Source organism: Rattus rattus, chromosome 1 (genome assembly GCF_011064425.1).
Source record: "Rattus rattus isolate New Zealand chromosome 1, Rrattus_CSIRO_v1, whole genome shotgun sequence".
NCBI classification, from domain to species: domain Eukaryota; kingdom Metazoa; phylum Chordata; class Mammalia; order Rodentia; family Muridae; genus Rattus; species Rattus rattus.
Window position 1 is genome coordinate 263822908 of NC_046154.1, and position 11812 is coordinate 263834719.

At 44.6% G+C, this 11812-nt stretch overlaps 1 pseudogene; it reads left to right on the plus strand.

The window, feature by feature from the left end:
• Positions 1-3102: 3102 nt before the first annotated feature.
• LOC116890277 lies at positions 3103-4773 on the plus strand (annotated as a pseudogene).
• The last annotated feature ends 7039 nt before the right edge of the window (positions 4774-11812 follow it).

Below are 11812 nucleotides of genomic sequence, written 5' to 3' on the forward strand. Positions count from 1 at the left end.
GTCCAGCATGTCGTCTTTCCTGGTCTTTAGTTTGTTGAGAGAGGCATAGCAGAGACCTTTCCCTGGCATTCAGGCTGGTCCTGACCACTCCCACTAACTAGTGCCCATTTGGCAGAGGCCTGGCAGTGTTTCCTAGATCATGCCACTGGTACTGATTCATGTTTGGTATCCTGTCACTACTAAACTGGACTGCTGGTGTCCTGACAGAGACTAGAATCTCCCCCAAGGAACTACTTCTAAACAGGTCCAAATGCCCTTGACCTATTTACCATCCTTTCTTTCCTTCCTTTGAATCGTGGGCTAGAAGGGTGGTCGAGGAATTTGAGAGACCTTATTAAAAGTAGGTTTAAAAAATCTAAGGCTAAATCCTACAACAGATAGAGGCCTTATATCCAAAATATACAAAGAACTCAAAAAGTTAGACCACTTGAGGGGAGACAAATAACCCTATTAAAAAATGGGGTTCAGAGCTAAACAAAGAATTCACAGCTGAGGAATGCCGAATGGCTGAGAAACACCTAAAGAAATGTTCAACATCTTTAGTCATCAGGGAAATGCAAATCAAAACAACCCTGAGATTTCACCTCACACCAGTGAGAATGGCTAAGATCAAAAACTCAGGTGACAGCAAATGCTGGCGAGGAGGCGGAGAAAGAGGAACACTCCTCCATTGTTGGTGGGGTTGCAGTCTGTTAAACCATTCTGGAAATAAGTCTGGAGGTTCCTCAGAAAATTGGACATTGAACTGCCTGAGGATCCAGCTATACCTCTCTTGGGCATATACCCAAAAGATGCCCCAACATATAAAAAAGACACGTGCTCCACTATGTTCATCGCAGCCTTATTTATAATAGCCAGAAGCTGGAAAGAACCCAGATGCCCTTCAACAGAGGAATGGATACAGAAAATGTGGTACATCTACACAATGGAATATTACTCAGCTATCAAAAACAACGAGTTTATGAAATTTGTAGGCAAATGGTTGGAACTAGAAAATATCATCCTGAGTGAGCTAACCCAATCACAGAAAGACATACATGGTATGCACTCATTGATAAGTGGCTATTAGCCCAAATGCCTGAATTACCCTAGATGCCTAGAACAAATGGAACTCAAGACGGATGATCAAAATGTGAAGGCTTCACTCCTTCTTTAAGAGGGAACAAAAATACCTTGGCAGGAAGAGAGAGGCAAAAGATTAAAACAGAGACTGAAGGAACACCCATTCAGAGCCTGCCCCACATGTGGCCCCATACATAGAGAGCCCCAATTAGACAAGATGGATGAAGCAAAAGAAGTGCAGACCAACAGGAGCGGATGTAGATGGCTCCTGAGAGACACAGCCAGAATACAGCAAATACAGAGGCGTAATGCCAGCAGCAAACCACTGAACTGAGGCAGGACCCCCGTTGAAGGAATCAGAAAAGAACTGGAAAGCTTGAAGGGCTTGAGACCCCATATGTACAACAATGCCAACAACCAGAGCTTCAGAGACAAGCCACTACCTAAAGACTATACATGGACTGACCCTGGACTCTGACCTCATAGGTAGCAAAGAATATCCTAGGAAGAGCCCCAGTGGAAGGGGAAGCCCTGGGTCCTGCTAAGACTGAACCCCCAGTGAACTAGACTGTCGGGGAGGGCGGCAATGGGGGAGGTGGGGAGGAACACCCATAAGGAAGGGGGGGGGAGGGAAGGGATGTTTGCGGAAACAGAAAGGGAATAACACTAAAATGTATATAAGAAATACTCAAGTTAATAAAAAAAATAAATAAATAAATAAAAAATCTAAGGCTACATATCCCTTTTGGCTGTTATTTAAGTTCATAATCTCTTAGGTATATAAATTTCAAATATATAAGGATTGAATTCTCATATTTTAAAAGGTTAAAATGATTATTAGCTGAGGAGTAATGTGGTGGCCCATCTATGCCCTGAACATTCCCCTCATGCCCTCTGAACTTGGCTTCCAACTCATTGTATACGTTTGCTAAAAGCAGAAACGTTCTTTGTGCTTCGATGTAAAGAAACAAAGACAGCAACTTCTTAACTTCTAGGAGTTCATTATGAGAAATGAAACAAACCATATCATTACCTTTTATTTATGAATAAACTCCAAGCTCTTTCCACAATGATTTTATAAATCGCCGAGTGAGATGCTCAGGTGTTCTGAAATTCAAATCACCAGCCTGATTACCGAAGACCCAGAGCCTCCTGAAGACTGTGTGTTTGCTTGGACCCAAGTGGGAATCCAAGTGGGAATGGGTTGTTTCCAGAGTGTGAATTGTCTAAGTTCTATATTTTATCTTCAGCAGCTTCTCCATTAAGTAAAATCTAGACTTGGTATACAGTTCTCAATTGATGTTGCTTGGTTTGTAAGACTGATAATGGGGTTTATTGGCCATTATCTTAGCCGTGGGGTGAAGTAGGAATTTCTGGTTTCTTTGGAGACTTACTTGTGTCATGTGACTTTTTTTGGAAACTGTCTTATGAGAGGATGTTTTTGCTAAGGCAGACATGTGGAAGGATGTTTGCTGACAATAGACACATGATGGGGAAAAGGGGCACATGATGTTTTGCTAGAGCAGATGCTGTGAGAACACGTGATGTTTGAAAAGACTGTAAATATAACCCAACAGACGGTGGATGGCGCTGCATGGCATTGGTTCACCTTGCCGCTCTTTGGTGATCATCGTTTGTCTTGCTTCAGTAGAGAGAAAGGTGTCAAAGAACTTCTGGTGGTGTTCCGGCAGCTTCTTCCTGCTTCTGCAGACACAGGCTGACTGGCAGAGCCTCTCTCGGTTTCTTCTGGATCTAACTGCTGCTGCTAATTCGTGAACTGTGTTTGTGAGTGGCTCGAGCTACTACTGCTGATTCCTGTAAACTGAACTGCTACAACCTGACAAGGCAGACTGGATTCAGCCCAAAGAGCTATTTCTAAACAGGCCCACATCTTCCTTTGCCCTATTAACTTTTCTTCTCCACTGCCTCTGGTGGGTGGTGGGCTAGAGGGAGGTTAAAGCTTTTAAGTACACTTATTAAAGTAGGTTTTGAAAACTATAAGCCAGTCTATAACTCAGAGCTGTTGGGTTGGTTCTGCTATTCCTGAGCCTCCGCTCCATTCCCTTCTGGTCTCCTCTGTGTGCCATGGACGGCATTGTCCCAGAAACAGATGGTACAAAGCAGATCCAACGAGCTCTTCATGTGTCAGCAATGGCCCCCTTCATCATGAGCAGCTCGGCCTCAGCAGCCAATGGAAATGATAGCAAGAACTTCAAAGGTGACCACAGGAGCATAGGAGTTCCTTCCGGAGTCATCCATGTCTGCAAGCTGCCTAGTGATGTCACTGAGGGTGAGGTCATCTCTTTGGGGCTGCCCTTTGGGAAAGTTACCAACCTCCTTATGCCGAAGAGGAAGAACCAGGCCTTCACTGAAATGAGCACAGAGGAGGAGGATGCTAACACTGTGGTTAACTACTAAACATCGGTGGAGACAGTGCTTTGTAGACAGCCCACGTACATCTAGTTCTCCAACCACGAGGAGCTCAAAACCCACAGCTCGCCCAACCAGGCACGTGTCCAGGCAGCCCTGCAGGCCAGAGTTCAGTGCTCAGGATCATCGTGGAAAACCTCTTCTACCCAGTGACCCTAGACGTGCTGCACCAGATCTTCTCTAAATTTGGCACAGTCCTGAAGCTCATCATGTTCACCAAGAACAACCAATTCCAGGCGCTGCTGCAGTATGCTGGCCCTGTGAGCACCCAGCATGCTAAGCTGTCCCTGGATGGCCAGAACATCTACAGTGCCTGCTGACACTGCACATCGACTTCTCCAAGCTCACCAGTCTCAACGTCAAATACAACAACGACAAGAGCAGAGATTACAGGCAACCTGGCCTGCCCTCTGGAGACAGCCAGCCTTCAGTGGACCAGACCATGGCAGCAGTCTTTGGTACACTCAGCATAATGTCAGTCTCTCCATATGCAGGAGCCGGGTTCCCTCCCATCTTTGCCATCCCTCTGTTCCTAATGTCCATGGAGCCCTGCTCCCCTCCTCCATCCCCTACGATCCCCGCCCCCTCCGTTCCCCCAGCCATACCCTCTGCTGCTGCTGCTGCTACTGCAGCTGGACGCATTGCCATCCCAGGACTGACAGGTGCTGGGAATTCCATCCTTTTGGTCAACAACCTGAACCCTGAGAGAGTCACACTCCAAAGCCTTTTCATTCTCTTCAGCGTCTGTGGTGATGTGCGACAGTCGAAGATCCTGTTCAGTAAGGAGGAGAACTCGCTTGTGCAGATGGCGGCGGCAGCCAGAACCAGCTGGCCATAAGCCATTTGAACGGGCACAAGCTACATGGGAAGTCGGTGTGCATCACACTGTCAAAGCATTAGTGTGCAGCTGCCTTGTGAGGGACAGGGGGACCAGGGACTGACCAAGGACTCACCGCTGCACTGCTTCAAGAGTCCAGGCTCCAAGGACTTTCAGAACATCTTTCCACGCTCTGCTACCCCGCACCTCTCCAACATCCCGCCCTCTGCGTCAGAGGATAACTTCAAGAGCCTCTTCTCCGGCAATGCTGGTGCGGTCAAAGGCTTCAAGTTCTTCCAGAAGGTCCGCAAGACGGCATGATCCAGATGGGCTCTGTGGAGGAGGCGGTGCAGGCGCTGATGACCTGGGCCAGAACAGCACCTGCGAGGGTCCTTTTCCAAGTCCTCCATCTAGGTGCCTGTGGGCTTGCGACAGCTTCCACCATTCCAGAAAAGCCACTTTAAAAAGCAGCTGAAGTGAACTTACAGACCAGAGATTTTATTTTTTTTTTTAAAGAGAGATCAGTTTACCTGTTTGTTTGCTTGCTTGCTTTAAATTAAATCTAGCCCACTTTGCCGTGGCAGGAAATGGCTTGGGCCACAGAGGCCCAGTCCTGGCACCATGCCTTGAGGGGCTCAGGCGTGAGGCCACAGTGGTGCCCTGAACATAGGCACTTTCTGTGCCTTACAAAACCAGTGTGCCTCACGGTCGGCCACAATCTCTAAAATCACCAGTTGTCTCTAGACCCGCAGGTGAGCCAGGTGGTGTACACATAGGCTCCCCAATGCTGTGTAAGAGCTGGGGCACTCCCCTACACCCTTATAATCAGGTAACATGATTCTCCCATGTCCCTGGCCAGCCCAGAAGGCCCAGGCCGTCCTCAGCTGCCGAGCCTCGTGTGACCTTTGCATTCTACTCCGTGTGGTCACAGACACCTGTGCCTAGCAATCTTTCCACTTGACCAAACACCCGAGTCTTTTCCATTTATATGCAAGAGATATAGCTTTTAAGTAACTTTTTATAGCAGTGATCTAATTGTATGTATTGTACTCTAGGCTTCTCTGTCCCCTGCACTCCTTCCCTCCAGTGACCAACTTGCAGATGGCCCAGGCCAGGGCTGGAGAAAAAGCTCTGAGACTAGTGGGTTTCTACTTCAAATTTTGGACCAAAGTTTTGCTTTCTGCTCACCTCTTACTATGCCCGGTTGAGGGCCTGACCTCTAGGCCTTAATGTCCCTCCCAGACACCCACCTCCATCCTAGCCTGTTTCTATGGGACGGGTTCCCTGCACCTCAGTTCTGTAAAAGTCCTAGAAGAGTGAAAATATTTATGATTTTATACCTGTGGGGCTGAGGCAGTGCAGCATTTTGTATGGTGACAGATGCATATTTTGGTAACAACTACTGTCTCAGTATTGTCCTGGGGCAAGCCCTGGCCACATCTAACCCATCCCTGATGGTGTATTGTGGGGGTGGGGGAGGGGGAATTTCCATTAAAGCAGTTTTATAATCTTGCCTTCCCTGAGCCTTTCATTCTGAGCCATAGGCCAGACTGGACCTGGAATCAATAAACACCGGTGTCTTGCCAAAAAAGAAACAGAAAAAAGAAAAGAAAGAGAAAGAAAGAAAGAAAGAAAGAAAGAAAGAAAGAAAGAAAGAAAGAAAGAAAGAAAGAAAAAGAGAGAGAGAGAGAGAGAGAGAGAGAGAAGGAAGGAAGGAAGGAAGGAAGGAAGGAAGGAAGGAAGGAAGGAAGGAAGAAAAAGACTAGAAGAAAAATATAAGCCTTCAATGGCAATTCTCCAAAACCTCAAGGATGTATGTTGAGGCCATATTTAATACATGTGCTGTAATCAGTCAGTCTTGAATTCTGATGTCGGGGCTGGCGAAAGGCTTTACCAGTACTGATTTTCGAGCTAGTAAGTAGAAAGGTAAGTGGTCAGCAGAATTAGTCTGTGAAGTAGTACATGGATCTCTAAGATCCTTCAAGATATAAGCCATTAAATATGTTAGCACCGAACTAAAACTCACTTGTGGGTTGTCTGTCCTCTTCAACCTGCTCTTCAGTGTCACCAACCTTGAGGGAACATTTCTTCTTTCACAAGCAATCCATAAGATACCAGAAAACACCCGGAGCTACAAAACATCTACAAAGGAGGGAACATACAGTCTTAGTCTATTTCTTCTCCCTTTCTCTTCCCTCTTCTCCCTCTTCTTTTCCTCTCCCTCCCGTCTTCTCTTTTTCTTATAAAAGGAGAAAGAAATACTAATCAATTCCAATCCCTGATTCTTACAATTCTAACATGAAATCAGAGAACAGTTAAGAATTTTTGACTGTCTGTTGTTTTCGACTCCTTAGGAAAAAAACCAGAAATAGAAATTTTGAAAACAAAAATAACTCCCATTTACCTCAAGATGTTTGAAGATAAAATTTAGTGGGGCTTTTTCTTAGTTTCTTCTTTGCTTAAAGAACAAAATCCTTTTTCTAAAAGACTGCCGATAGTTCTTTTTCTGTAATTACAAAATAATGCCTTTGAGCCTTACTTTTCCAGTTTTTGTTTATTTCTTCAGGAAATGAAAATTACATGCTAATTTTGAGATAGCTTTTAATTCATACTGGGATTCTCCTGGTGTGTCAAATGCAATGTAAAGAAATTTCTTTCTTTTCTTTCTAGAAGAAAATATGACTTCCTTTTTTTTTTTTTTAAGCCAATGTTGTCAAATAGAACTCTGAGAAGGAAAGCTGTATTAAAATCAAAAAGGGGGGAAAGGTAGGGTAAAATTAACTAAAGAAAATGTATGACAGCAATCAGTGTTAATTTAAAAAGTGTTTCACGTAAGCCTTAAGATAGATACTTGCTCAACCAGATAGGAAAATGTGCACTGACCCAAAGGATGAAGGAAGCGACTGTCATTACTTTGAACATTTGTGAAACTTCTAACATTTTGAACCAATACGTGTCAGCTCAGAAATTAAACAAAGACTTATTTGGGCTTCAGATAAAAATCCACTGAAGGCAAAAAGTACATAAATACATTTACTCCATCAATAGGTGTCCCCTTGGAAATGTTCACTAGAGTATCAGAATTCTGATACTCTGATAAGCTGAACAGACTCTCCGCCTATGAAAGCCCCAACCACACTCTTTCACAGCACACAGAGAGTAGATATTGCCTTGGTCTGTTTTCTGTTGCTAATGGCACAGTACTACAAACTAAGTTATGAAGAAAAGAGATGCATTCGTTGGCCATCTTGTTGCCTTAGTCACAGGTAGATTCAAGGAATGGACATGGCAAAAGGCAGAATCTGCACAGAAATGTGTCTGTGTTTATCTCTTCTAACAAAGCCACCGGTGCTCACCACTGGTCTCTACCCTGATGGCCTTAGCTAGTAATCCCAGTTGTCTCCCTAAGACCGATTTAAAGCTCATAGTTGAGTTTCTACTTTTATAATAGCTCCCAGTGACCTCCCACCTAGACACAGCAGCAGGCAGGGAGCAAACTATGTTCCAACCATAGCAAACACTCATACCAGGCCTGAAGATGAGGGTACTGAGTGGTCCAGGTTTACATCCTAGAAATAAGAGTTAACAAGAGACAAAGAGAAAATATAATACAAACAAACAAAACAATATTCTGAAAGAAAGAAATCCAATGCAAATCTCAGTGGGGTTCTGAAAACACCGAGGAAGAGGTGGGAGTGGGTTTAAAGGTTTTTCTTCCCAGAGGAATCATCTGAACAATCCCAACACTCAGGAAAGTTACTGCGTCAGGAAAAGACAATACAGTAAACGCTTAGGAGCCTCAGCATCAGGTAATTCCCAGTTGTGAGGCATCCCAAGATGCTCATGATTCAACCCTCCTCTGTGCAATGTCCTCAGAGATTGCCCCTGGCCTATTTTCTAGAAAGATTCACATCACTGTTCCTTTCCTGGTCATTACATGCCCTACTCACTGGTGGTTCAATTCCACAGCTCTACACAGGCCATTCTCGTCTTGGTCAACAGCGTTATGTGAGCATTTTAGTTATTTCACATTCTCTCTGCATGAGAGTCTGTTGCACATAACTTAGCTAATACTAATCTTGGCTCACTACTACACACTTCCCTCCTGTATCAGCCTCATTGTGCCTCGGGCTGGTGTGCCTTGGGTTAGTTTTCATCAGTACTTATTGTCTCCAATAGCTATTCTTTCTAAAACCATTTAAACAGGTTCTTCCCCTTTTATTTCCCGTAAGTAATCGACGTTTCCAGCTTGACTCAGTTACAACTGATTTGATGACTGTAACCCTCATGCAAAACACCACAGGCTGTGTCTTAACTCAGCCTCTTATTCCCTCTCTTCCCTGGGACAATTCATCTGATTCTACATCTGATAATCTATATGAGTCATTTTCACATTATGTTTATGATATTATTGTCCTCCAGTCTTGGGAATGCAAGAATGACTGGCTTGTCTGCCATATACCCTATGTGCACAGAACTCCTGAAATACATTAATATTAATTATTTATTGAATGGGTGTGTGAATTGGTTAACATGGGATTGTTTTGAAAGCTTCAGTTACAATGGATTTCCCTGAGGGCTGTCAAGCTTACCTTTAATTCAGATCTCTGCAGACTGAGTACATTCCTCCACTTGGGAGATTGTCTTCCCTTCAGATGGGTCAAACGCTGCAGAAAGGAACCTTGCTTTACACGTGTCAGGCACTCTGTCCACTGGACTGTGGGGACTTCCACTTGATACCTAGTAGTTTGAAGATTGAGAGTTTGTCACAGTCCAGGAAACCAGCGGATTGCAGTGCTGTCATGGGACATATGTACACACATATGAGCATGTGTGTGTGTGTGTCACCTCCAATACAGCTGTGATGGGAGTTAGGACCTCCTACGGATTTGGAGAAGGCAAACATACACAAATCAGTAACATTCTGCACCTCCTGCTGTCAGGAGGGAATGGTTAAGAATGCAATTAGCTAAGCCAGAAACCTAACATTTACTCTTGCTTCCATTCCTTGTGTTTAAGGAGGTTCCAAGTCCAATCAATTCCATCTTTTAAATATTTCTTCCTATTCTTTTAGTCTCTGTCCATATGGTCTCCCCAGCCACCCTCTTCCTGACTGTACCAGTGGATTCTTACTCTTCCTTTCTCCCATTCTGTTCGGCATCATCTTCTACCCACCACTACAGTGGGTTCTCTAAGTCATGCCTCATGTGTTATTCAGCCTCCTGCTTCCTAAAGGATAAGCTCATCTCAGTAGTACCACCAGGAGCTCTCCCCACTGTTGTTTTCTAAGCAAAAATTCATACTGTTTCACCAATGAAGACTCAGGAGTCAAATGCTGAGGTAAAATCCCGCTAGCTCAGAGAGGCAGAGAAAGCACCCAGCTGACCTTCCTGCACCACAGAAGTCCCAGAAGGGAAAAGGCTCCTGTTCCTTTCCCCACTGTCTTAAATACCTAGTGTCTTAGCCAGGGTTTCTATTCCTACACAAACATCATGACTAAGAAGCAAGTTGGGGAGGAAAGGGTTTATTCAGCTCACACTTCCACATTGCTGCTCATTACAAAGGAAGTCAGGACTGGAACTCAAGCAGGTCAGGAAGCAGGAGCTGATGCAGAGGCCATGGAGGGATGTTACTTACTGGCTTGCTTCCCCTGGCTTGCTCAGCCTGCTTTCTTATAGAACCCAAGGCCACCAGCCCAGGGATGGCACCGCCCACCGTGGGCCCTCCCACCCTTGATCACTCATTGAGAAAATGCCTTACAGCTGGGTCTCATGGAGGCCTTTCCTCAAGGGAGGCTCCTTTCTCTGTGATAACTCCAGCTTGTGTCAAGTGGGCACACAACACCAGCCAGTATAATATCCTTCAACTCAAAGACCCTCCTTCCTCTTTCCAGGGTTTTCTTATGTTTGCTCCCTCTCACCTGGTTTCTTGCTTTGCCTCCGGACCTAAAGTCGACTCTATTTAGCTCTTGAATTGAAGGCGTGTGCTCTGGCTGAACCACGCCGTAAAACTACTTGTTTACAGTAAACAGAAAGTTCTTGGGTGAAAGGTGTTTGCTAGGGTTGAGCCACACTACAAGGTTTTGCTAGTTCAAAATCTTGGGGTTCGCAGTGTGATCAAATATCCTGCAACACCCCACCTTCTTTCTGCTTCCACCCAGGACCCTCTCCCACTTCTCACTCTGTACGCCTAGTACAACAAATGGGTTTGCAAGTTGCCAAGCTTTAATGCTCTCCTTCGTCTTGGAGCAGTGCTCTTGTTTCTACCTTATCAGTACTGGAGACCCTGTCCCTGTACAAAGTCCTATGTGAATTACTCCTCTCCCCTCCTAAGTGGGGTCACAACGTGTCCTTTTGGGGAGTCACCTCATGCTCACTACGTATGAGATATTCAGTACTGCACGGTAAATGCCTGCTCACAGGACTGGGTTTCTTTCACTCCATCCTCCAGCGCCTTGAGGCCTAGATTCACAGCGCCTAGCCAGCCACCAGCTTGGCACAGGTTTACTTACCGACCAAATTAAATGGGATCCATTTGTGGACTTCACTTTATAAACTTTCTCCTCTGACTGTTGTTTTTTTTGGTTTTTGTGTTTAATTCTGGCAATTTGTACTTCTGCTATACTGGGAATTGAAAATAACCTTTAGAGGGATTATCACGGTTTTTTTTTTTTTTCCATTTAGTTGCTGATTTCAAGGTCTTTATATAAGAATCTCACAGAGCTGCTGAACACCCAATTAAAATCTAGATGATCTTTTTCTCTAACGTCCAGCTGAGTGAGGTTTTCGAATGATCATTGTGGCATGGAAAAGAAAGGGTCTGGTGATCGTGCGACGATGCCCAGGAAAACCTGCAAATGCTGATGATCTCAGAGGAATAAGATGCTCGTCTAAGCAAACAGGATCTCTTATGCATCATTCCAAGCATGAGATCCCACACATGCATAGTGCTTTGAACCTAATATACAAATTACAGGGCTTACTAAAAATAATGAACTTGAGATTGCCGTGTGTTCTCAGCCTAGAATGTGTGTCATTAAGCACTTGTTTGGTCATCCTTCTTTAAAAGTATGAAAAGAATTAAATCGTGAAGATCAATAGATTAAAGAAGGTCTTCAGGAGGAAAAACAGACAACTGCACTAACACACACACTAAAGCAGGTAAGAGAGTACAGAGGAGCGGAAAAAATACAGTGATGCAAAAGTGAGACGGAAAGCTGTACATTAGTCAGACAGAGTCAAGGCGTCGGACCAAAATGATTAACTGATATGTAAGCCTGTAATTTAGGGTGTGTTACAACTGAGAGTAACTAGTGACCTGCCACCTGGCCCCAGGCCAGAGTGACATTCCTTCAAATGTGCTTTGATGTTAGCAGGCAACTTTAATACTCAGTATTAGCCTTTCTGCATCTGAATTCAGAAACGCTGATGATTAGCAAGGACAAAGTTTGACTAAGACTTTTATATTAATAAGGAGAAGTCAGTTGTGAACAGAAGCAGCAGA